The sequence below is a fragment of the Lynx canadensis genome, chromosome C1, assembly GCF_007474595.2.
Source record: "Lynx canadensis isolate LIC74 chromosome C1, mLynCan4.pri.v2, whole genome shotgun sequence".
Classification (NCBI taxonomy): domain Eukaryota; kingdom Metazoa; phylum Chordata; class Mammalia; order Carnivora; family Felidae; genus Lynx; species Lynx canadensis.
The window spans coordinates 117,119,880-117,144,994 of record NC_044310.1 but is presented as its reverse complement, the minus strand read 5'-3'; the positions used below and the strand labels follow the sequence as shown (position 1 = coordinate 117,144,994).

Genomic DNA, 25,115 nt, shown 5'->3' with positions numbered 1-25,115 from the left:
AGCAGGATCCAGGCTCTGAGCTGTCAGGACAGAGCCCGACGCAGGGCTTAAACTCACGAACCTCGAGATCCTGACCTGAGTCAAAGTTGGACACTTAACCGACTGAGCCACCCGGGCGCCCCTTAAGTATCTTTCAACAACCAACAGTAATTTGATCTGCTTGCTATGTTGTTCAGGATTCAACAAAACTGGCTTGCACTCAGCGGTGGGTGACAGAGGCTAATGTCTCCGAATGCACCCTCCTCCACTAAACTCCCCCTCAGATAATCTAGAAGGCAGCCATCCCAGGTGGACACTGCTTCCCATGGTCCTTGAGGGGACGCGACAGGGAGGGAGTACCAGGGTCCCGGCTCCCCACCCCACCGCACCACTGCCTGTGATCCGGGTCCTGCAGTCAGTGCTGAGAGGAAATGAGCGATGCTGACTCACAGCCCAATGACAGCTCTCCCCCTCCCCGGTGACAGCGACCAGATGGTGAAGCCCTGTCCTGAGACCACCAGGCGCTCGCAGCCTGAACGTGCCTGTCCATCACAGACAAGCAAATTAGCCGTGCAAGGCTGCTGTTTTCGGGGTCGGTTAGTTAAGTCAGGGCTCTGGTCCTCCTTGCCGGCTATCGGTCCCTCAGAGATGGGTTTGGAAAACAGAACGAACCACCTTCCCCAGGAAGCACAGGCCCGGGTCAGAGGTTGGCGGGTTGGGAGGAATCTGCAGGCTCCTGCTGGTGTTTGCGGAGGCCGCGTGGCCCAATGCCCCGGACGTCACTGCCAGCACTGTGGCCACAGCCACCTGTAGTCAGTGGCTGAGGATGGAAACAAGGCGTCCCGCATTTAAACCCAGTGACGTCAGTCGGCCTGTTGATCTGCCGGGCAAGTCAGACGTGGTCCTCAGCAGCTTCTATCACTTCTGTCTCTAAGATCTGTGCGGGGTGGGGTGCAGGGGAGTACCCAGACAGGCTTTTCCCCAGCTCTGCCTCATTCCCAGATCCAGCCCTCCACTCCCTGCGGGACGCACACAAGGAGGGGCTCCAGGCCAGCCTAGGCCAAGCCCAGGATCGGAGTGGGTGTAGTGCAGGAGGTCAGAGACAGCCTGTAGCTGTCTCGGGAAGCTTCATATAAGAGACTGCGGAGTCCCAAAGAATGCTAAGACTCAGGGCTACTCGAGTCAGCAGGCCATTGCAGGCACGGGGAGGAACTTGCCACCACCAAGAGGGAGAGTCACTGATTTGGTTGACAGAACTTCATGGAGTCTCCTGTGTAAAGGTTCTGTGCTGCAGCTGAGGACCAGACCATGGAGGGTCAGCAAGGTTGTGCCCTCTGGAGCTTTCGATCTAAGAAAACACACAGGACAGAGCAGCTCGGACCATCGGGGTGGTTCCAAACAAGCACCAGTGCGGGGTGGAGGTGGCCAGACGGCTACAGGCTGGACCTGCGTGTCTGGAAGTTTCCAGATGTGGCCCCACCTTCTTCTCTAGCATTTTCTGCTCTCCTTCCAGCCAGGGATGAATTCTTCCCGCTCCACAGCGCAGTTCTTTGGTGCCTTGGCCAGTAACCCGTCCTCTGGACCCAGAATGCTCTACCTTATCTCCGCCTGGCAAAGTCCTGCTTATCCTCAGCCTCTCTGTGAACCATCACCTTCCCTGGGCTCCTTGCCAGACTGCATGGAGGGCCCCTCCTCTGGTTTCTCCAGGACGGCCTGAGTGTAGCCAGGACATCAGACATTAATTCATGTTATCTTCACAATAACTCTATTAGGACACGTTATCATCTTCGTCTTACAGAGGAGGACATTGAGGCACAGAGAGGTGAAGTCAGTGGCCCAAAGTCACACAGCTCCTTCCTCTATGGCAGAAAACTACCATAACTGTTTACAAGTCTGACTCCCTTCCTGCCCAGGAGGGTCTCCAGACGCAGGCAGGCCTTCCCTGCCTTCACGGTGCTTTTCTGGGTCACAGTCCAAGGGATGTTTGTCCACCAAAAGAGTGTGCACTGGCCCATGAAACAAACAGCCATCCCAGAACCCCCCGCCCCCCAGGTCGGGGACCATGCCGGTCATGCAGGTCACATGACATTGCTTCTCCGTCCCTGGCTGCTACCCTCCCTTCCTAGAGAGAGGGGGAGGTGACAGCAGGGCATAGCCTGCAGCAGCACAAAAACAAACAGCATCAATCTCACCACCTCCCACAGTTCTCGGAACTGGATGCCCTTCTGGCTATCAAGCGTGAAGGAATTCTTTCAAGGCGGACCAGGGAGAGGCAAGAAAGATGTAGGCACCACGGAGTGACAATAGAAACATTCAGCAGTCCTCATAAACCATGCTCTGGATCTTTGCCCGGCTGTCAGCCACCTTCACCCAGATGTCACCATGCATGGTCCGGACAGGCAGGTGGCCAGCCCCATACTGAGGAACAAGGGACGTGTGGGCACCAGCCCCCTCAGCCCACATGGCTTCCATTCTCAGAGTAAGCCAGCTTCTCCTTCTCTTTCTTAGGTCCCAAGGTCTGTTTCTCACTATGGCACCTTCCCAGATGCCTGCCTTCACAGAATTCTTGCAATTAGGCACATATCTCAGAGCCAATGTGATTTTAATCATATTTCTCCATAGGCTGGATGCCTCCCACTCCTGTCTTCCTCTGTTTTCCTTACAAATGCATCAACAACTGGTGAATGCACACACTCCACTGGCTCCTCAGTCTCTCTGCAAACACATGCAGGCACACACGGCTCACGCACAAGTACACACACACGTATGCACAGATATGCACACACAGGCTTAAGAGTTCTGACTCTCCCAGCACTTTTTTTTTTTTTAGAGAGAGAGAGAAAGTGCATGCAAGCGGGGGTGGGGGGGGGAAGGGCAGAGAGAGAGAGAGAGAGAGAGAGAGAGAGAGAGAGAATCCTAAGTAGGCTCCATGCTTAGCTTGGAGCCTGACTTGGGGCTCCCTCTCACCACCCTGGGACCATGACCCAAGCTGAAATCAAGAGTCAGACACTCACCCGACAAGCCACCCAGGCGCCCCCTTCCCAATATTTTTGGTGGGTCCATTCTTGACACAGAGCTCTTCACAGGAAGACGGGGATGAGAACATTTTGGAGAACGGCTCTCCATTGGTCATGGATGTCTTCCCCAGAAGCCATGGCTTCCCCATTCTGCAAACGCGGAGTTCAAGGTGCCAGCAACAGGAAGGCCATCACGGCTATGACTGGTCGGAATTAGGTTCAGCCAATAAATGCAGCTTCAACCGGTGTTTCTCAAACTTTCACAGGCACACAAATCACGTGGGGATCTTCTTAAACTGAGGTTGTTGACTGAGTAGGTCTGGGTGGGACACACATTTCTTTTTCTTTTTCTTTTTTTTTTTTTAAGATTTTATTTATTTTTTTTTAATTTTTTTTTCAACGTTTATTTATTTTTGGGACAGAGAGAGACAGAGCATGAACGGGGGAGGCGCAGAGAGAGAGGGAGGCACAGAATCGGAACCAGGCTCCAGGCTCTGAGCCATCAGCCCAGAGCCTGACGCGGGGCTCAAACTCACGGACCGTGAGATCGTGACCTGGCTGAAGTCGGACGCTTAACCGACTGCGCCACCCAGGCGCCCCTTAAGATTTTATTTTTAAGTCATCTCCAACCCAACCCCAAGGTCAAGAGTTGCATGCTCCACCAACAGACCCCAGGCTGACGCCCCCAGAATATACATTTCTAACAAGATCCTAGGAGATACCAGTGATTACTGGAGCTCCAGCTATGATACTGCGTTTCATCCAGCTTCTTTCTCAGAGGCAAGAACTGACAGAAAAAGAGCTTGGCCCCTCCCTATAAGAGTGCATCGGATTTTCTGTTAACTTCCCACCAGCCACAAGGGAGCCACATGGCCTCACCTTTGCCCATCTGTAAAGGAGGCTGGGAAATGATCTTGTGTGTCAGTTACCATGTGCCCTGCTGAACATTGGGAGTTCTGTTACTGAGGAATTAGGTAAGGGGCACTGAGAGTCAGCAATCTCCGACAGATAGCAAGCTGAGGTGAAAACACAGACATTTCTGAGCCCTTGTCGGCAGGGAGCAGACGTCTGGCCCCTTGGGCTTCTGCCCACAACCTCTGAGTCCTCCTTAAGACAAGTCTGATGATATGTCAAGCACTGCCTGGGCAATCTCAGACACCGGTCAAGCCTCAGGCACTGGAGGCAAGTGACCAGGTTCAAATCTTGGTTCTACTACTTACTGGCCAAATAGTCTTGGGCAAGTGACTTCAACGCTCTGTGCCTCAGTTTCCCCATACATAAAACGCGCATAATGCTAATCTCTCTCTCCAAGTGTTGGTGTGCGGAAAATGAGCAGAGCTTGTATAGAGTGAGCATTCAACAAACACCAGCTTCAGTGAGGAAAGGAGGCCATGCTACCTCTCTGTGTCAGCCCATCTTGGATCACGCCCTGTGCGACGCCGCATGCCCAGAAGAGAAGGGGGGGGGGACTCGAGGCCATCCCGGAGGAGCTGACAACCCTTAAGCTGAATTAATGACCATGAAGCGATGCATTGGAAGACCAGGCATGTATTTGCAGATGATCTCGGTTTCCTAAGAAAGCCTCCGGACGATTTTCTTCCAAATTGTCTTTTAATGGGTTTTTGACTGAATCACTGAATTCTAATCATACCACGGTAGCTGTGTAATGGATCACCTCGGCCGGGTTGAACTCCATACCCCAGGGGTCCTTTTCTTGTGTGTTTCTGCTGGAGGTGGCCACAGGGGGGTTGTCCCAGGAGAGCGCAGGTGGGGAAAGGAAGGAGGCGGAGGTCATTCCGTGGCAGACGCAGTAAAAGTATGCAGTGCTGATCTGCTGACTTCCCTCCCCCGCAGCTGGGGCCTGAGGGCCACGTTGGAGGAGGGCTCCCGGCTCCTGCTGGATTCCCTTGTCTCCCAAGGTCAGAGGCAGCGAGAACCGGGCTCGGGTTTTGGTCTCATCCTGAGGGGATTCCAGTGCCTACGCCCTTGGGGTCCCAGCCTGCTCTCACTGCTGCCCCCGTAGGCTCCAAGCTCCAACATCAGACCTGGAGATGGTTACCCAGATCCCAGCGTTGGTGCAAGCCAATATTCCTGAATAAATTATCTATCTGTGTATCTATCATTTGTCTAACATCTCACACTCTTCCACTAGTTTCGCTGCAGTGGTTCTGTGGTCGAACCCCCGACTGACACGCATACGGTCAGAAATGCAGAGGAACTTTCCTGTCGCTCAGTCCCCTATTTCACAGCTGGGAGAAGTGAGGCCCAGAAAAGTGAAATGCTTTACGTGAGGCCACCCTTCAAGCCAGCGACCAAGGAAGGGCCAGAACCTGCTCTCCTGACCCCCGCTCCTGTGCCCTTTGCGCAGACGTCTCCAACCACATTCACGTGGTCACACGGCAGAACGTTCTGGGCCCCTCCTGCCTTCCAGCTGCCAGGCCTGGGGTTGGTGTAGGGCCAATTCCTATGTGGGGCTGCCCTCAAGCTGCCCACAGTCAGGTGGGAGGCAGGGAAGCCTTCAGACAATGCTGACAGGGGGTGACAAGTGCCCCAGGGGGCGGGCGCTGATCTTCTCTGAGGACACTCTGGGAAGAGCTCTCCACTATCTTGGCCCAAGAATGAAGCGGCACACTGACAGCTCCCGGCAAGTGCCAGCCCTGAACTGTCCTGGGGGGTGGGGGACACTCCTCTCTGCCTCTCCCTGCTGCCCTCCCCTCCTCTGCGGGGCCTGGCATCCTCCGGCCCTCCCTGTCCTGTGCTACCTGCTCCCCCCCCCCCCCACCAGACCCCTGCCTCCTGAGCATCCCTTTGGTGCTAAAGGCTCTGTGTCCTACCAAGTGAATAGAGTGAGGAGCCTGGGAGGGGTTGCTGGAGCCCCCCACCCTCTCCTCTTCTGCCAGAGGCAGTGCTTAGCAGGAGGCACACTTCAAGGTACTGTCTTCAACAAACCCTTCTGGAGGCTGCCTTGGGCTCGCCATTGTCCTCCTCCCTGGGGATCCAGAAGCTCACTAAGCCCCAGGCCTGGCCTGCCCCCACCCACTGTGGCCCGCAGAGCCTGGCCTCAAGTGTGAGAAACACCATGACTGGCATTTCTGAATACGGAGGTGCTTCCTGGCCTGAGGACTCCCGGAAACACAGCGACCCCAGGAAGCCGGCCTGGCTGCCCTCACCAAACCTCAGGTCACACCAAAGCACTCTGGAGAACAAACAATGTGCTGGTTCCGTGACTGATGTGGGGAAGGCAGAAGGGGGTGGCCGTGGGGAGGGACAGGACCGAAGTTACTTGTCCCTGTTTACTCCCTGCCGAGCCAGAAACTCTCTGAACTTACTGGAAAGCTCCTGTGACTTTGTTTTCCTGCAATGATACAAAAACAGGTTGGACTTCTCCAGTATTTACTCGAAGACTTAATTACCTAATTATGAGCTGGGTTGCCTGGCAGGCTCGCAAGGGTAAAGGTGGGGCAAACGCATCCGCTTCTCACCTGGGCCCCTGAGAAGTCCTGGGATGGGGGCTCCTCCACCCAAGACAGGAGCAACCCGGGGGGAGGGGGCCAAGTTGAAACCGGCAGAGTCCTGGCTACGGAATAGGACAGAGTTGGCAGAATGCTGTGCGGCCTTGAGCAGCTTGCCTAACCTCTCTGAACCACTGTCTTCACCTGTTAAGTAGAAATAGCAATGCTTCTCTTGCTGAGTATTGGAGGGGTAATAGTGGTTTCCTGGAACCCAGCACGCAAAGGGGCTACTGTCAGTAACAAAGTCCTCATTGTGTCAGGCTGCTGGGGACTCAGATGTTCTGACCCAGCTTCCACCCTCAGTCCCCTTCAGAAACTGATTCTACCCAAGCACGTGTCCTCCCTGCCCACCCAGTGTCCCCTCCCAGCCTCACCGCTCCCAGACACACGGATAGCACTACCTCAAGACGGCAGATGCAGATAATGAGTTGGCAGATACGAAGTTGCCACGGACGATGTTGGACACCCTCCCAGCTGCTGGGACGAGGTTCTGTCCTCCCAGTTCAGCTCTGTCATGTCTTGACTCAGTTTCCCTCTGCTCTGGTCTCCTGAACCCCTGAGGAGCCATGTTCATGCCCTGTGCCCTGATAAGCATCTGGCTGCCTCTTCAGTCCATCTCTGGTGACCATCAAAATTTTGCTGCTTGGATCCCCTGCACCATGGATTTTAAAAAATATATACGCCCGAGTTGAAATTCCCAATGGGAGGGGGCAGCTATGCAGAACACATCTAGATGTGTTTTTAGATTAACATCAAAATGAAATAAAAAAAAAAATTCTCAAGGAGCTGCTGACCCCAGTGTGAGAAAGTCTGGATTGGGGTCAGCAGAACCTGGGGCAATCCCACCTGACCCTCTTCCTCTAACACTTCCTTTTTCCCACCTCCAGGGCACACAGGAGGAACAGTGGGTGTTGGCCCAGAGCCCTCAGTGGTGTCCGAGGTAGATTGCAAACAGCAGCAGAAACATTTACTCCTCCCCCTCCAAGCCCTTGCAGTGACTTTGCAGCTCCTTCCTCAAGGGTGTGGGGGGGGGGGGGGGGGGGAGTCAGTTCCCCTGCCCTTGAATCCAGGCTCTCCTGTTGCTTGCTCCAGAGAACACAGCAGAAGTGAAGGTGATACTGAGCCAGACCCCTAAGGTGGTGGGTTCCCTCTTTAAGTCACCCCTGGTAAGGTAACTCGGAAATCAGAGCTCCCCCCTTTGTGGGGGACAGCACCTTGGTACCACTTCTAGTAGAGAGAGGAGGGTGCGGCGTGGGTAGGAAGTAATGCAGAAAGTTTTCAGGTCTCCCGTTCAGAACTGGGGAAAAGGGAAACACAGTGGCTCGCTGTTTCTCCTTCTTCATTGGAAAGGAAGCTCTGGCAAGCTGGAAGGTGAGTACTAACCTCTTGGCTGCAGTAAAGCCCAAGACAAGGACAGGGTGCCTTGTCCCCCTGCATTACGGCCATGTGGGGAAGGGAACTGATCCCCCACCCCCGGCTCAGGAGCCCAAGCTTTCCTGGTGGCAGCTGCTATTAAACTGTGTCATTCTGCAGAAGAGGCATGCCAAGCCCAGAGATGCTGTGTCCTTTCCCCAAACCACAGAGCAAGCAAAGGGTAGGCCGAGATGGTCTCCTGGCGTACGTGTTCTCAGCCTCTCCCTGGGAAACGCAGGGCCCTGCTGCTGGCCTTGCCTCCTTGCCTCCTTGCCCCTTCCCACAAACCCAGCTGAGATCAGAGATTCTCTCTTAAAGATGAGCGCTCCTTGAGGGCTCGAGGCCCGGCTGCTTCTTTTCTCCAGTCTTCCTGGTTGTGAGGGCTAAATCTGGCCAGAGGGGGAGCCAGGACAGGGTTGCTGAAGGAGCTTTTCTGACTCCCCATCAGTGGGTGCAAGTTCAAAGTCTGGTGGCACAGCACACACACCTCTCTCCAGCAGTATCTGAAGCATGCTTATAAGTGGTTATTTACGTATGTATATTCACATTCGTGTGTGTGTGTGCGCGCGCACGCGCGTGCGTACCTATCTTTGTCCACTGGATTGTGAGCTCTGATGACATGGGCTCATAGATAGAAAGATAGATAGATAGATAGATAGATACTGGGCAGGTGGATGGACAGGTGGGTGAGTGGGTGGATGGATGGATAGATTTGTTCATAATGGAGTCAGATAATACGGAAGGAAAGCAGAATTCAGGGCAGGGCTTGATCCTAGAAAAACAGAACAGCCAATATGAAGACCCGCAGCAACCAAGCCTCTGGGTTTGAAACTAGAGGGCCCAAATGCGGTCTTAGTCATTCAATTTCTCTAGTCTTTAGTTTCTTCCGTAAAAAGGGAATGGTAACAACGGGGGTCTGCCGCTCAGAAACAAATGAGAAGACAAGCCTAAAAGAACGTGCTTCCCAGGTTCACAGGGCAGACGGGCTCAGGGCCCCGAACTCAGGCAGGTACGGGGTCCAGTTCCGGCTCTACCACATATGGACTGCTTGACCCCGGGGGAGATCGCTTGACGCCCCCCCCCCACCCCCCGCCCCACCACCACCGCCAAGCCTCAGCTGCAAAACCAGAAGAGGAAGTTGCTCCTTGGCAGGGGTTTGTGAATATGAAACAAGGTTTTGTGTTGGAAGCAGGTGCTCAGCGATGATCACGTGGCGGCTGCTGTCAATTTCTCTTCTCAAGAGGCCTGGCTCCGCCCCCTCGCAGTTTGGAAGATCAGAGAGACGCAGGTGGAGGCAGGGCCACAGCCAGGCGGGGACTGCTGCACTGCGGGAGGGCGGTGGGGGCGCGGGCTGCAGAGCAGGGCGAAGGGTGACGGCTCCCGCAGCGCATGGGGGGCAAGGAGAGCCGCTTGGAGGTGGTGGGCAGGATTTATAAGGAAAACCCTTTGCTCCTCAGCTGATTCCCAGGGAAGGGGGGAGGGCGTGGGAGGGGAGATGCTGGCAAGGCGAGGACAAGAGAAATATTTTAGAAACAAAATAATGACAGTTCTTGGGGAGATGCCAACATTAGCTTATCTGCGGACATGCTCCCTCAGGAAGGGCCAGGGGCCTGGCCGCTGGAGACAGCTGCCAACACAAACAAGGAGAGGGACCTGGCTTCCTCTGCGGACGAGGCCGAGAATAGGAGCCAGCTCTACATGATGGCAGGGAAAAGACAGGGTCTGGGGACCCCAAAGCAGCCCAAAGCAGCCGCGTACAGCCAGGGGCAGCTGGCATCCTGGGTTCTTCTTGTCCAGTTCTGGGTGCTTCTCATTCCTACTGGGGCCTGAGATAATTAATTCACTTCCCTCTGCCACCTCTCCCTCCATCTGTGAGCCCCGCCCCACACCATCCTCTCCTTGCCTTGGAAGGACTGCCCTGTCCCCGCCCTGAGAAACAAGCCCCCCTCGGCCACTCCACCAAAGCCACCAGGGCTTGAGCAGAGAGGTTGCCCTTCCTCACCCGCTCCTCCCCAGCCGGTCCTCAGCCGGTACACAGCAGTGGTCAATGGGATGATCTTTTCCTTGGATCTGAATTTAGAGAGCATTTTCTAGCTCTTGGAAGGGATGAAAGGCTGGGAGCAGAGGACCTGCCCATGCTAAGCAAAGGGGTAAGGATGGGAGCTTTTTGTGGTAGAGAAAGGAAAGTTAGAAGAGGAAGAGGTACTGAAGGAGGGAGGAAGGAGGGGGACAAGGAGGAGAAAGAGAGAAAGTCCAACTCCCCTAAATACCCTCCATAGGACCTCAGACTTAGTCCCCACAAACCCTAACATTAAGTCCTATCCTGGGTGGCTCAGTTGGTTAAGCGTCTGACTTTGGTTCAGGTCGTGATGTCACAGTTCGTGAGTTCGAGCCTCGCGTCAGGCTCACGTGGTCAGCACAGGGCCCGCTTTGGATCCTCTGTCCCCCTCTCTCTCTGCCCCTCTCCCACTCGCATTCTCGCTCTCAAAAATAAATAAATAAATAAATAAATAAATAAATAAATAAATAAATAAATCCTATCCTGGTTTTCAATTTATGGACTTAATTTTTTTGGCCATTTTATTTTATTTTATTTTACTTGATATTCTAATTTATTTCTGTTAAGTTTTGATTTAAATTTCAGTTAGCTAACATACCGTGTAAAATTAGTTTCATGCATACCATGTAGCGATCAGCCTTTTGTATTTCAAAATACGATACCTAGAGATATAGGTGTTACAAAATAACCATACAGCTTAACAAACTATTAGTGACTAAATCGTAGGCCAGCTCGAGACTCGGGATCGCGGGTCCCCGAAGCCCTTCCCACTCACGACCTCCCTTCCCCTCAAAGTTGGCCAGTATGAGAACTTATGTCTTTTCTTTATAATTTTACACAGCCAACTAAGCGTGTGACCTGAAACACGATAGTTCAATTTTGCCAGCTTTTAAGCTTTATGTAAACGGAATCCTATCTATGTGTTCTTTTGAGTTCAGCTTCTTTCATTTACTGTAACAGTTTTTGAGAGTAAATCACACTTTGCCTATTATTTGGGTCATTGGTTCTGGGTGCTGTGGATTACTCCACTGCGTGACCAAACTTCAATGTATGCATCCGTTCTACGGTCATGGACATGAGGGTTGTTTCCAGCCGGACGCTATTACACAAAACCCTTCCTGTCCTAATTTTCTTTAGGTGTCCACCCAATTTTCTTTAGGTGTCCTAAGATTTTTACCAGATTTTTACCACCAATGAGCGACCTGAACGTGGGGATGCAGCACCCAACTTGAAAAATGGGAAAATCCAGAGAAATTTGAGCCCTTATTAGGGCTGCATCCTGGACCTCTCAGAGAATGCAGGTTCAGAGTCATTTCACTTTCCAGGTCGATAAACGAACAAAGATTTTTTTTGAGCGTGTGGAGTCTAAAAGGAAGGGAGGACCGGCCCCAATGCATGCGCAGGAGGCCACAAAAAGATACCACCGCAGGCTTGAGGTCGAGGCCAGCTTCCATGAGGAATCAGTCTTGGAGAGGCCGGGAGGAAGGATTCACGTAGCGTAACCTGGACATTATTCAGTTCAACCCTTTGTACAGACGCGACTCCAAATGTCTGAGACTCCTGGCTTCCTTGTCTCCCCAGACCAAGTGGGAACAGGGACCTCCTCCATCGCAGTCCAAAGGAGTGCCTGGATCACGCTTGTCTGGACGTTGAAGCCCGCTGGAGCACTAGGAGAGCCATGGTGAGCCAGCAGGAGGGGACTGCGCAAGGTAGGAGCTTGTCACAGAGCAGCCTCTCGGGGAAGGTGGTGGACAAAACAAACAAGCTGACTTTGTAGAACAACGCTTTCCAGCGTGAGCCCTTGTAAACGAGCATTTGGGGTTCCAGAGATGGGAATCAGACTGTGTTCTGGGTTTGGTTAGGAGAACCCAAATCAACTCAATCTGTGGCCTGTGCACAGATTGCATTCAAGCATCGCAGAGGCTTTTGCTGCCTTGAGAAGACACACACACACACACACACACACACACACAGGGGCACCTGGGTGGCTCAGTCCGTTAAGCGTCCAACTTCGGCTCAGGTCACGATCTCCCGGTTCGTGGGTTCGAGCCCTGCGTCGGGCTCTGCGCTGACAGCTCAGAGCCTGGAGCCTGCTTCGGATTCCGTGTCTCCTTCTCTCTCTGCCCCTCTCCCGCACACACTCTGTCTCCTTCTCTCTCAAAAATACATAAAAATTAAAAAAAAAAAAAAAAGAAACCTGTTTAAAAAAAGGAGACACACACACCCATCCTGGGATGCCTACCTGGCTCAGTCACAAGAGCACGTGACTCTTGATCTCAGGGTTGGGAGTTCAAGCTCCATGGTGGGTGTAGAGATTACTGAAAAAAAAAATTAAATTAAAACCAAACTTAAAGAAGACACACAGAGATATTAGACACCTTGCTTTTTTACTTCGTATATCAAGAACATCTTTGCAGGTGGATATGGATAGCTCGAACTCCGAAGCCACAGAATGAACATAGCTTAGGTCATTCACCCAATCCCCTGAATACACAGGGTATTTCCAGTGTTTTGGGAACAGCCGTGTGATACACACCCTCGTACATACATCACATGCTGCAGTCTTTGACAAACAGCTCAGATTGTGTCACTCTCCTCCTCCAAGACAAAATGCAGACTCCTCTCCCTGAGCTTCAAGGTCTATACCATCTGGCCCTGCGCCTTCTCTGAGCTCCCCCCCGGAACACCCTCCGTGCCCACTAGTGCCTGCTCTGCTGGCCTGATTGCAGGGCCTTGAACTGGCCAAGCCCGATCCTGCCTCGAGGCCGTTGGGCCAGCCGTTTCCTCCCCTAGAACATTCTTCCTTGATCTTCATTGACTTCTTCCTTGCCGCTCAGAGCTCAGGTTCAATGCCCCCTTCTCTGAGAAGCCTTCCTGCTCATCCAAGTTCAAGCAGCCACCCTCACTCTCTCATTATTGTCTTTTGTCAATTCTCTGGAGAGCCTGTCGAGGCTTGACTTGTGTCCGCTAAGAAGATGTATTGAAGTAACTCCTAGTAGCTGTGAATGTGCCCTTATTTGGGAGTCATCTTCGCAGGTGCAGTCAAGTTGAGATGAGGTCATCCTAGGAAAGGATGAACCCTAACCCAATGACTCGTGTCCACATAAAAAGAGGGAGATTTGGGCAAAGAGACACACAGAGAGAAGAGAACGCCATGGGATGGCAGACTGCAGTGATGAGCCAAGGGACACGGGGGTTTGCTGAGAGCCACCAGAAGCCAGGAGAGAAGCAAGGAACAGATTCTCCAAGCTCAGAGCCTCCAGAAGGAACCATGCCTGCCAACACCTTGATTTTGAACTTCTGGCTTCCAGGACTATGGGGGAGTATTTGGTTCTGTTATTTTAAGCCAGTAAGTTTGTGGCCATTTGTTACGGCAGCCCTGGGAAAGGAATACACGGCCCTCGTCCCAACCCAGTACGTGTCTGGTTTCTCTCTTTCTTGGTTTCTTTGTGGTCTGCCTTTCCCATAAGAACGTCAGCCCCATGAGAGCAGGGGCCTGGGCTGTCCTCTCTGTGGCTACACCCCCAGTGCCTGACACACGGGCATTTTTGAATTCAGGGGCAAGGTGTTATTTCTAAAGGGAATGAATTCCTGTACGTGGGCTTGCAACATTTGAATGTCAGTGTATTCTGAGTTTGATGGACCATCAGATTATGTTCCCCCAAATGTGGTAGCTACAGTCCTCCTCCCAGCAGGCCACAGAAATGCCCATCTCCCATGTTCTATTCAGCCCTAAAGGGTGTTAACCTTTTCCACACTTGCCATCTGGAGGCTGAGCACGGGATCTCCTTGCTGGGCTAACTTTTACTTTCTTGGCTTTTGGGAAAAGTGACTGTCTTTTCATAGAGTCAGGTGCTGTTTGCACTTCTCTTATGAATTGCTTTCTTTTCTGTTGGTATGTGTGGTGGGCAGAATAATGGCCCCTCCCCTAAATTTTCCATGTCCTAATCCCCACATCTGTGAATATATTAGGTCACATGGCAAAGGGGAATTACAGTTGTGGGTGGAATTAAGTTGTCAATCAGCTGACCTTGAGAATGGAAAATCACCCCAGATTATCTGGGGGACCCCAGTATAATCACAAGGGTCCTCTGAAATGGAAAAGGGAGGCAGGCGAGAGAGAGTCAGAGAGGGGCAGCATGGGAAGGACTCGGCCTGATACTACTGGCTTTGAAGGTAGAGGAAGGGACCAAAAGCCAAGGCATACAGGCAGCCTCTAGAAGTTGGAAGAGTCTGGGAAATGGATTTTCCCAAGAGCCTCTAGAAGGAATGAAGACCTACCAACACTCTGATTTGAGCCCAGTGAGACTCATTTTGGACTCCTGACCTTCAGAACTAAAGGAGTTGTTTTCAAGCCACCAGTTTTGTGGTAATTTGTTAGAGCAAGCAGCAATATGAAATTAGTACACTATGTTTGAATTTTCTTATCAATTCTGAGACGTCCGTTGTATGTTAGGGCTATAAACCCTTTAATTTTTTTTTTTTTTTAATCCATGCTACCCTCGTGTTCTGGGACTGGAATTATTGGTTAATCATCTACCTCCTTCCTCCCTGAGCCCTCAAGGACAGGATCCATATTTTATCCCGGTGTTTCTAGCAAGCCTGGAAGGTGCACCAAAAATGCAGAATGAATGAAAGAACAGCTGAACTCCAGGAATATCTTTACATTCTATTATCCCTGCATCCCCACATCCCTGTGCCCTAGAAACACCAAGGTTTCAGATAATGGGGAGACCCAAGTATTTGTTTCTTGGTCCTGTCCCTCCCTAAATGATTGGGTCCCTGTGCCTCACTTCCGAGTGGGGTCCAGGTAGAGAGCAGGACTGGAAGGAGCCTCGGCACGCAGCGAAACGCAGAGGCTGCAGGGCTTTGGGAGGTGGCCACGATTAGAATGAAGAGGCTTCCGGAATCCTCGAGTACTCCAGCACGCCACAGGCTGCAGCAGGACACTCTCCCACAAGGACCAGAATGTGACTCTACTGTGTGGCTTGGCAGAACTGGAGCGTTCTGAAGTCTGGGACACGGCAGAAGTGAGGGAGCATCACTCCCCGGATAAAAGTTGATGACACACTGTCTCGGGGTCTCCAGATCTGTTGGATCACTCACTGGGGCAGGGCGTGAGCAGCCCCACGGAGCGGTCTCTGCAGCAGGGACCTGCAGCCTTGTGCCAGCAACCACGTGTATGAGCTTGGAAACAAATTCCTTCGCTCCAGCTGAACCTTCATCCGACTGCAATGCCGTCCCCCCAGCCGGTCGCAGCCTTAAGAGACACCCTGAGCCAGAGGTACCCAGCGACGCCGCTCCTGACTTCCTGACCCTCAGGAACCGTGAAATAATAACGTGCATTGTTCTAAGCCAGCAAGTTTTGTTATGTAGCGACAGTAACAAATGCTGTTGGAAATCCTGGTCCTTCGCAGTTTTGAGAGCTACGCTCTAAGGCTAAGGCTCTAGCTTTCCAGCGTTTCCGTGGGGAGATCCCAAACAGCCCTGATTCCTGATTCTGTGTGCCTGACCCGCTTCCCCCGGCCACCGTGATGCCTTCTCCTTATCCCACAGGTTCTGAAATCGCACAGCCCTTTGCCTTGCTGGGTCCGCAGGTGTCTGGCAGGCCGTGTGGGTCTGCAGATTCCTTCCTTTCATTGCAGGGGAATTCTCTTGAATCCTTCGATTGACAATTTTCTCTATTCTCAATTGCTGAAATTCCTTTGGTTCATATTTTGGGCCTCCGGGGACTAGTCTTTATTTTCTTCTTCACTCTCCTCTCTTCCTCCATGATCCATTTCTGTGTTTTTCCCATGCTTTCTGGGTGATTCCATAGTTTCATACTCTCATCTTTTAGTGACGTTTTTTATTTTATTTTTTCTTACGCATTCTCTTTTTTTGTAAGTGTTTTTACTGTGTGCTCCTTTTTGATTTATTTTTATGTTGATTTATTTATTTTGAGAGAGAGAAAGAGATCACTTGTGCATGCACGTGAGTGGGAAGAGGCAGGGAGAGAGGGAGAGAGGGAGAGAGAGAATCCCAAACAGGCTCTACACTGTCAGTGCAGAGCCTGATACGGGGCTCGATCTCACTAACTGTGAAGTCATGACCTGAGCTGAAATCAAGAGTCAGACGCTTAACTGACTGAGCCACCCAGGTGCACCAAGTGCTCCCTTTTTCTTTTCTTTGTTTATTTAAAAAAAATTTTTTAATGTTTATTTATTTTTTTTGAGAGAGAGAGAGAGCACACAAGCAGGGGAGAGGCAGAGAGAGGGAGACACAGAATCTGAAGCAGGCTCCAGGCTCTGAGCTGTCAGCACAGAGCCTGACGTGGGGCTTGAACTCACGAAACTGTGAGTTCACGACCTCAGCCGAAGTTGGACGCTTAACCGACTAAGCCCCCCAGGCACCCCCCAAGTGCTCCCTTTTTAGAGCATCTTGTTCTTATGTGATTGATGCAAATATCTTCTCTAATCACTGGAAAAGTATCCACACGAGCTTTGGGAGAATTTTTGAAAAGTTTTCTTCCCTGTGCACAGGCTTTCTCTGTTCTTCCAGGTTGCTCTATTCTATTCTATTCTATTCTATTCTATTCTATTCTATTTATCTCTTCCCTTCAGGGTTGAGTGTTCTTCAGATGTCTGGCAATCCTAATTTCCCTGTTGCTATTTGGAAGTAGCCACCGAAGAACTGACTGGAAGGTCTAAACCTTTGGTGGGTTGGAATTTGTTCCCTGACCCTCACCTAGGGAGATAGGATCAAAGTCAAGTCCCACCTGTATTTTAAGTTCACCTCCACGCAGGCACTTGTCGTGATGAACACTAGGTGTCATACATAAGTGATGAATCACTAAATTCTATACCCCAAACTAATATTACACTATATGTTAACTAGTGGGAATTTAAATAAAAACTTGGAAAGAAAAAATAAAAATAAAAATAAATTCACCTCCATGAATGGGCTCCTGATGGACAGGTAGAGCAGTGACAGTATAAGGGGACCCGATGGAGGGCAGCAGGACAGGTGAGAGCCTCTCAGGAGGGGCCTCCCAGCTGGCCCCCATCATGTAATCTCTCTTGTCTATGATGAGAAGTTTTGAACTACAGAAAAGTGTAGAGAGCAAAATAGCATACATCCATTTACCATCTAATCAGTAGTGACAATTTGAAAAAAAATTTACTTCCCATTTTATTTATTTATGTATTTATTTATCACTTTCAGAGGGAGAGAGAGAGAGAGAGAGAGAAAGCTTGAGCAGGGGAGAGGGGCAGAGGGAGAGGGAGAGAAAATCTTGAGCAAGCTCCGTGCTCAGTGCGGAGCCCAACGTGGGGCTCGATCCCACAACTGTGAGATCACGACCTGAGCTGAAATCAAGAGGTGGCCACTTAACCGACTGAGCCACCCAGGTGCCCCATTTCCCGTTATCTTTTAAAGACATAAAACACTCCAGGTATAACTGAAGTTCCAGGTGTATCCCCTTCCAGTCTCTTTTGTCTTTCTAGGCTTAACGCTTCTACCCTTGGAGGAAACTGGTATCTCAACTTCGGGATGTCCAAGATTCTATTCCTTCCACTTATGCATGCATCCATAAATAATAGATAATACTATTCTGTGTCAAAGATTACACACATGAGCCAAAACTATTTATAAATTCACTGCAATCCCTATCAAAATATCGGCAGTCTTTTTCACAAAAAAACGGAAAAGCTGAGCCTCAGATTCATATCCATATGAATTCCAAGGGACCTCAGACAGTCAAAACACCGTTGAAAAAGAAGGTTAGACGTCTCACACTTCCGGGTTTCGAAACTTGCTACAAGGCTATAGTAACTGAAGCAGTACGGTACTGGTGTAAGTACAATTATATCCACCAACAGAATAGAACAGAGATCCCAGACATAAACGCTCTCATACATGGTCAATTGATTTTTAAAAAAAAAAAATTTAACGTTAATTTATTTTTGAGAGAGAGAGAGACAGAGCACAAGCAGGGCAAGGGCAGAGAAAGAGGGAGACACAGAATCGGAAGCAGGCTCCAGGCTCCGAGCTGTCAGCACAGAGCCCGATGCGGGGCTCAAACCCACAGACCGCGAAATCATGACCTGAGCTGAAGTCAGACGCCCAACCGACTGAGCCACCCAGGTGCCCCTTGGTCAACTGATTTTTGACAAGGTTGCCCAGATCATGCGATGGGGAAAAAGTCCTTTCAACAACTGGTGCTAGAAAACTGGATATCTTCATGTAAAAGAAATCAGACCCTTAATTAACATCAGGCTCAAAAATTAACTAAATATAGATCAAAGCCTACATTTAAGAGCTAAAACTTTAAGTCGTCTAAGAAAACAGAGGGGGCAACAGTTTCATAGATTGGCAACAATTTCATAGATTTGACATCAAAAATGCAGACAACAAAAGAAAAAAAAACAGATAAATTGGACTTCATCAAAATTTAGTCTAAGTTTTTAAACTTGCTGTCATAAAGGTTTTTATAATAAACCTTTTCTTATCTTTTAATGTCTGTAGGATCTTTTTCCTTGCTGATATTGACAACTTTTGTTATCTCTCTTTTTATCTTGGTGTTTATCATATTCATTACCTTTTAAAAAAAATCTCTACTTGTTTTTAAGTTTATTTATTTATTTATAGAGAGAGAGAGAATAGGAGCAGGCGAGAGGGAGAGTGAGGGAGAGACAGAATCCCAAGCAGGCTCCTCGACACCAGTGCAGAACCTGACATGGGGCTTGAACTCACGAACTGTGAGATCATGACCTGAGCCAAAATCAAGAGTCGGTGGCCTAAGTGACTGAGACTCCCAGGAGCCCCAGATTCATTACCTTTTTAATAACCCAGCTTTTTTTTTTTTTTTTTTTTTTTTTGCTAACCTTCTCTTTTGTACATCTGCTTTATGTATTTTTAAGTAATCTCTACCCTCACTGTGGGGCTCAAACTCACAACCCCAAGATCAAGAGTCCTGTGGTCCACCGACGGAGCCACCCAGGCACGCCATATCTGCTTTATTTTTAAATTGACCTTGGTTTGTATTTTGATTTTCCCTTCTGTCTTCTTTCCTTGGATTTAAAGTTACTGTTCTTTTTCTAACTTGAGATGGAAATTTAGGTAAGTAGTTTTAAACTATTTTCTCTTATCATTCATGCATTTAAATCTTAAAATTTCCCGGGGGGGCCTCAGTGGCTGAGTCGGTTAAGCGTCTGACTCTTGATTTCAGCTCAGGTCATGATCTCATGGTTCGTGGGTTCCAGCCCCGTGTCAGGCTCCACACCACCATGGAGACTGCTTGGAATTCTCTCTCTCCCTCTCTCTACTCCTCCCTCATTGTTTCTCTCTCTCTCTCTCTCTCTCAAAATAAATAAATAAACAAAATAAAATAAAATGAAACCTAAAATTTCTTTCTAATCACTGCATTGGCTTTTATCTCAGTGTTTGTATGCAATATTTTGATTTTCACTCAGTTCAAAATATTTTGACCCCCGGGTTATTTAAAAGTTCTGCTTAACATGCAAACATTTGAGGTCTAACAATCTTTCTTTTGTTCATTTCCAGTTTCATTCCACTTTGGTCGGAGATCATACCCAGCATGAGTTCATCTTTTGAAATTTGTTATAACTTGCTTTACGGTTCAATACACGTTCTATTTTGGTAAAAATGCACTTGGAGAGAAGAACATGTATTCTCCAGCTGTTGGGTGCAGCGTTCTATAGCTGTCTATTAAAGTCAAGGTGATTAACTCTGTCATTCATATTTTCTATATACATATTGATTTTTTTATCTGCTTTTTCTATCAGTTGCTGAAAGAGATTCGTTAAAACCTTGACCATGGTTACAAATTTGCCCACTTGTCTCTTTTGTTCTGTCAACTTTCTGCTTCATGCAGCCCTGTTATTAGGTGAGTACAAATTTATGATTGTTATGTCTTCCTGTTGAATTAGTCCTTTTATCATTATGAAACATCGCTCTTTACCACCATTCCTACTTCTGACTCTAAAGTCTACTTTGTCTGGTATTAATTGAGCCACACCTTTCATTTGGTAAGTGCTTGCATGACATAATTTTTTTTTTAATTTTTTTTTCAACGTTTATTTATTTTTGGGACAGAGAGAGACAGAGCATGAACGGGGGAGGGGCAGAGAGAGACGGAGACACAGAATCGGAAACAGGCTCCAGGCTCTGAGCCATCAGCCCAGAGCCCAACGCGGGGCTCGAACTCACCGACCACGAGATCGTGACCTGGCTGAAGTCGGACACTTAACCGACTGCGCCACCCAGGCGCCCCAGACATAATTTTTACCATCAGTTTACTTTCTGCCTTTCTGTATCCTATGTTTAAATCATGTCTCATAGGGGCGCCTGACTGGCTCAGTCAATAGACCATGTGACTCTTAATTTCTGGGTCATGAATTCGAGCCCCATGTTGTGCGTAAAGCTTACTTTTTAAAAAACTTAAAAATAAAGTATGTCTCATGAGCAGCACACAATTGTTTTCTTTTTAATCCAGCCTAAAAATATTTGTCTTTTAATAGAAGTGGTGAGTGGAGCTTCGATCTGCAATCTTGTTTCTTTTTAAAAATTTATGACACCACTCCTTTAAACCTTCATTTCTCCTTTTGTGCATGTTTATTGTATTTTGCCTCTTCTGTTAAACTTTTAGTTTTATTTCTATTAATTTTTAGTGGTTAAGTCAGAGGCATCATCGACTTTTGGAGTCTACCTTATAAATTGGAAGCTTTCCCATTTCACAAATAATAGAGGAAAACTACACTCGTGTGTACCCACCCTACCTTTTGTAATACTGTTGTTAAATGTTCTACTTTTAGGGGGTCATGGGTGGCTCAGTCGGTTAAACGTCTGACTCTTTATCTCATCTCAAGTCTTGATGTCAGGGTTGTGAGTTCAAGCCCTGCATCGGGCTGAGTGTGAAACCTACTTAAAAAAAAAAAAAGTTTCAACTCTACATACGCTATAAATCCCACAAGCCATAGTTATTCTTGTGGCTTCAAACAGTCAACCCTCTTATATCTGGGCACATATTTGCTTCTTGGAATTCTCTGTTCCACTCTGCAGTTCTGTTTCCATTCGGAATTGTCATCCTTGTATTTCTTGTAGCAGGAGTCTGCTGGTGGTGAGTCCTCTGACTTCATTAGCGTGAAAATGTCTTTGCCTTCATTTTTAAAATTAAATTAAATTAATTTTAGAGAGTGCACAAGCAAGGGAAAGGGGCAGAGGGAGAGACAGAGAGAGAGAGAGAGAGAGAGGAGAGATAAGAGAGAGAGAGAGACAGAGAGAAGCTTAAGCAGGCTCCACACTCAATGCGGAGCCTGACACAGGGCTCAATCCTACAACCCTAGGATCACAACCCATGCCGAAATCAAGAGCGGAACGCTCAACTGACTGAGTCACCCAGGCGCCCCGCCTTCATTTTTTAATTGTTACCTTTGAAAGCTTTGAAACTATCACAGTTATGGAAAAGTACAATGTCCAATACAGAGAAATGTTTGTTCCTGACCCATTTGAGAGTATTTTGCCAACCCAGTACCCCTGAATACTTTAGCATATGTTTCCTATAGTGTTTTCTGGCATAACCACAGTACAGACTTCAAAATCAGGCAGTTAATAATGATGCGTTCCCATCCTATCCAAGCCCCCAGTTAAGATTTGTCAATTGTCCCGATAACTTCTTTAGAAAAGGAATCATGCGTTATATCAGAAATTTCAGTTGTCATGGGTTATCATGCCTTCTTAGTCTCCTTCAGTCTGGACCAGCGTCTCAACCTTTCCTAACCTTGATGCATTTATGGATTACAGGCTAGCCATTTTACAGAATGCTCCCCCCCCCGCCCCACCCCACTGCCATGTGTATTTGTCTGATAGTCTGATTTGCAAGCATTATAGTCAGATTCTTCATGTTTGGCAGGCATGTCACAGAAATGGTGCTAAATTCTCATTGCATCCCATCAGGTGCTGTATATCAATTTGTGCCATCACTGGTGATGCATACTTTGGTTGTTTGATTATGGTGGGGTCTGACAGCTTTCCGAACATTGCACGTTACTCTTTTCTCCTTTGTAACTAACAAGCATTTCGTGGGCAAGGACCTTAAAACTATACACACAGTCCTGGTCCCCATTGTGCTTTACTATTTAACTATTTATATACACTTGTGGCTCCTTATTTTATTCAAAGGATTATAATCCAATTTACTATTTATTTTGATTTTCAGATGTCCCCGATTCGATCGGTGGAAGCCACTTCAAGACAGCTTCTGTATCCTTCTGACATGTCCCCATTATTCTTTGAGTGCTTCCGTGCATTTTGGCCCAGGATGCTCCAGACTCGCCTTGTGCTTTCCCTGCCCAGTCCTGGAACCAGCCATTCTCTGGGGATCCCTGCCTTCTTTCTTTGAAACCGTTGTTTAGAAAACAAAATCTAGGTCTTGCTAATGAGATGTATCCACTCCTGGCTCTGTGTGAACACAGCTTGAGAATATGTATGCATATGTATACATACATATAGTATCTATTATATATCTGTTATATATGCATATATTATTATAATGTATTAATATATGTGTATATATAGATGAATCCACTCAGATATATTCTTTTCCAAATAAATATCACAGGGTTCATTCCAGTTTTCTCCTTTTCTATATTTATAACTCCCTCTCTCACTAAACCCAAACCTCCTCCTCCCTCCTCACCCTGCTCAGGATCTGACACCCCACATCTGGCTTCCCTCCCATGGGAATGCCCTTCTCATCCTGTCTGGGCTCTGACATCCTGCTCTGGGCCACCATGGCTTCCTCCACTCTCTACACCGTGCACACAAATGCATCCACGCCACGCCTTGTTCTGCCCCACCTGATGGCTTTAAATTGTTCAGAAATGGAAGAGAAGAAAAGGGAAAGGAAAGAGGACCATGAATTGTCTTTATTTGTGAAAAAAAAATTCACAGGATATAGAACTTTTTTTGTACAGTTAAAAATGCCTTTCCATTGTCGTCTAGATTTCATAGTTGCGATCAACATGTCAGCCATAACTCATTGTTGCTCCTTGGAATATGATGTGTTTTGATTTTTCCTGGCTGCTTTTAACATTTTCTCATTGTCTTTGGTTTGCACCTCTGTGTAGTTGTCTTTGTTTTTCTTTAACTTGGGATTCACTGAGCTTTGTGCATCTATGAGTTGATGTGTTTCTCTGATTCTGACAACTCTTGCCCTTTATCTCTTCGAATATGCTTTTCTTATTCTCTCTCCCTCCCTTTTTCTGAGAATCCAATTAGATGCATGATCGATATTATGACTGTGTCCCAATATGTATCTTATACTCTGATCTATTATCTTCATTATTTTCTCTGTCTGTACTTCAGTTTGAGTACATCTATACACATGTCTTTGAGCTCACTAATCCTGTCATCTGCAGCTAAATCCATTCAATGAATCCTTAATTTCAAATACTAAGGTTTTTTAGTTCTTGAATGCCTATTTGAATTTTTATAGATTCCAATTCTCTGCATCAGTCCTGCATCATTCAAATGCCCATCTTTTTTTCTAAATATTCTCTTTATATTCTATTTATCATAGTTATTTTTACATTCTTGTCTCATAACTCCAAGAGAAAAATTATCGTAGTTGTGATGGTGGAATGAATACCTCCAACCAAAATTTGGTTCAAATGTCAAGACTGATGACATAAAGCACATACCAAGAAGATATGAGACTTATTATACACATATGAGGATTTCTAGAGGCAGCCTGGAAACTTTCCAAGCAGGTCTAAAAATGGCTTAAGAGAGCAGAAAAAGGAGACTGGCTGGGAAATCATTGGAGAGTGGGACTAGGGATAAGTGTTCCCATGCATGGACCAAGGCTTGCATAGTTTGAACTTCGTGCTGAGACGAATGGATGGGGCACTTAGGCTTTCTTATGAGCTGGCCCAAGTCTAAAATAAGGAAAGAGGGAGTGGTGGGGCTTAAAAGCTGTCGGCATTCAGGGACACCTGGGTGGCTCAGTGGTTAAGCATTCCATCTCTTGATTTTAGCTCGGATCATGATCTCACTCTTCATGAGAGGAGCCCCATGTCGGGCTCTGTACTGGCAGTGCAGAGCCTGCTTGGGATTCTCTCTCTCTCTCTCTGCCTCTCCCCTGCTCATGCTCTCTCTCTCAAAATAAATATATAAACTTTTTTTTAAAAAAGCTGTCAGCATTCAAAAGTTAAAAAAGGAGTCAGACTCTTTACTGTGTTATAGACCTAATGTTTGTGCCCCCCACACCAATTACATGCTGAAGCCTTAACCCTCGTTTTCATGGTATTTGGAAGTGGGGTCTTTGGGAGGCGATTAGGTTCAGATGAAGTCCTGAGGATGTAGCCCTCATGATGGGATTAATAAGTGTATAAAGAAGAAGAAATACCAGCGCTCCCTCTCTCCACCATGTGAGGACACAGCAAGAAGGTGGCCATGTGCAAGCTAAAGAGACTTTCAACTAGGAACTGAATCGCCAGTGCCTTGATCTTGGATTTCCCAGCCTCCGGAAGCATGAGAAATAAATGTCTGTTGTTTAATCCACCCAGTCTGCAGTATTTTGTCATGGCAGCCTGAGCTGACTAAAACACCCTATAAGTGTGCTTCTGTTAGAGTTTTTTCTCATGCTTATTGGTCACGATTTCTTACTTATTCACATGTCTTGTAATTTTTTAAATGGATTCCAGATAGTATATATAAAGGAATCCCAGGCCTTAAAAATCATCTTTGTTCCTCTCCAGAAAGGACTGTCCTATCTTCTCTTTGACAGATACCAGGGGCAAATCACCTCAATCCAATCAGAAATTGAGTTGGGCTGGAACTGGATTCCAGGGTTAGTCCACTTCTGGTCTCAAATATCTCAAGGTTGAGAGGCACCTGGGTGGCTCAGTCAGTTGAGTATCCGACTTCAGCTCAGGTCATGATCTCACGGTTCATGAGTTTGAGCCCCGCATTGGGCTCTGTGCTGACAGCTCAGAGACTGGAGCTGCTTCAGATTCTGTGTCTCCCTCTCTCTCTGCCCCTCTCCCGCTCGCACTCTGTCTCTCTTTCTCAAAAATAAGTAAACATTAAAAAAATAAGAAATTCAGATATCTCAAGAGTGAGACATGGCAGGTG

At 48.1% G+C, this 25,115-nt stretch overlaps 2 long non-coding RNA genes across 6 annotated transcripts; one reads left to right on the top strand and one right to left on the bottom strand.

The window, feature by feature from the left end:
* Nucleotides 1-333: 333 nt before the first annotated feature.
* LOC115521753 lies at nucleotides 334-3,392 on the bottom strand. The gene is made up of 2 exons (XR_003971161.2): nucleotides 2,994-3,392; nucleotides 334-1,692 (listed from the first exon to the last, which is right to left on the bottom strand). It is a non-coding gene; the product is annotated as an uncharacterized LOC115521753 (long non-coding RNA).
* A 4,123-nt stretch (nucleotides 3,393-7,515) lies between these two features.
* On the top strand, nucleotides 7,516-24,542 carry LOC115521752. Of its 5 annotated transcripts, none has more exons than XR_003971157.1 (5): nucleotides 7,516-7,620; nucleotides 7,791-7,879; nucleotides 11,562-11,689; nucleotides 19,766-19,866; nucleotides 22,198-22,402. It is a non-coding gene; the product is annotated as an uncharacterized LOC115521752 (long non-coding RNA). The 5 variants fall into 5 exon arrangements; XR_003971159.1 differs by lacking the exon at nucleotides 7,516-7,620 and adding an exon at nucleotides 7,625-7,644; XR_003971160.1 differs by lacking the exon at nucleotides 7,516-7,620 and adding an exon at nucleotides 24,296-24,542 and having other exon boundaries at nucleotides 7,627-7,879; nucleotides 22,198-22,241.
* The last annotated feature ends 573 nt before the right edge of the window (nucleotides 24,543-25,115 follow it).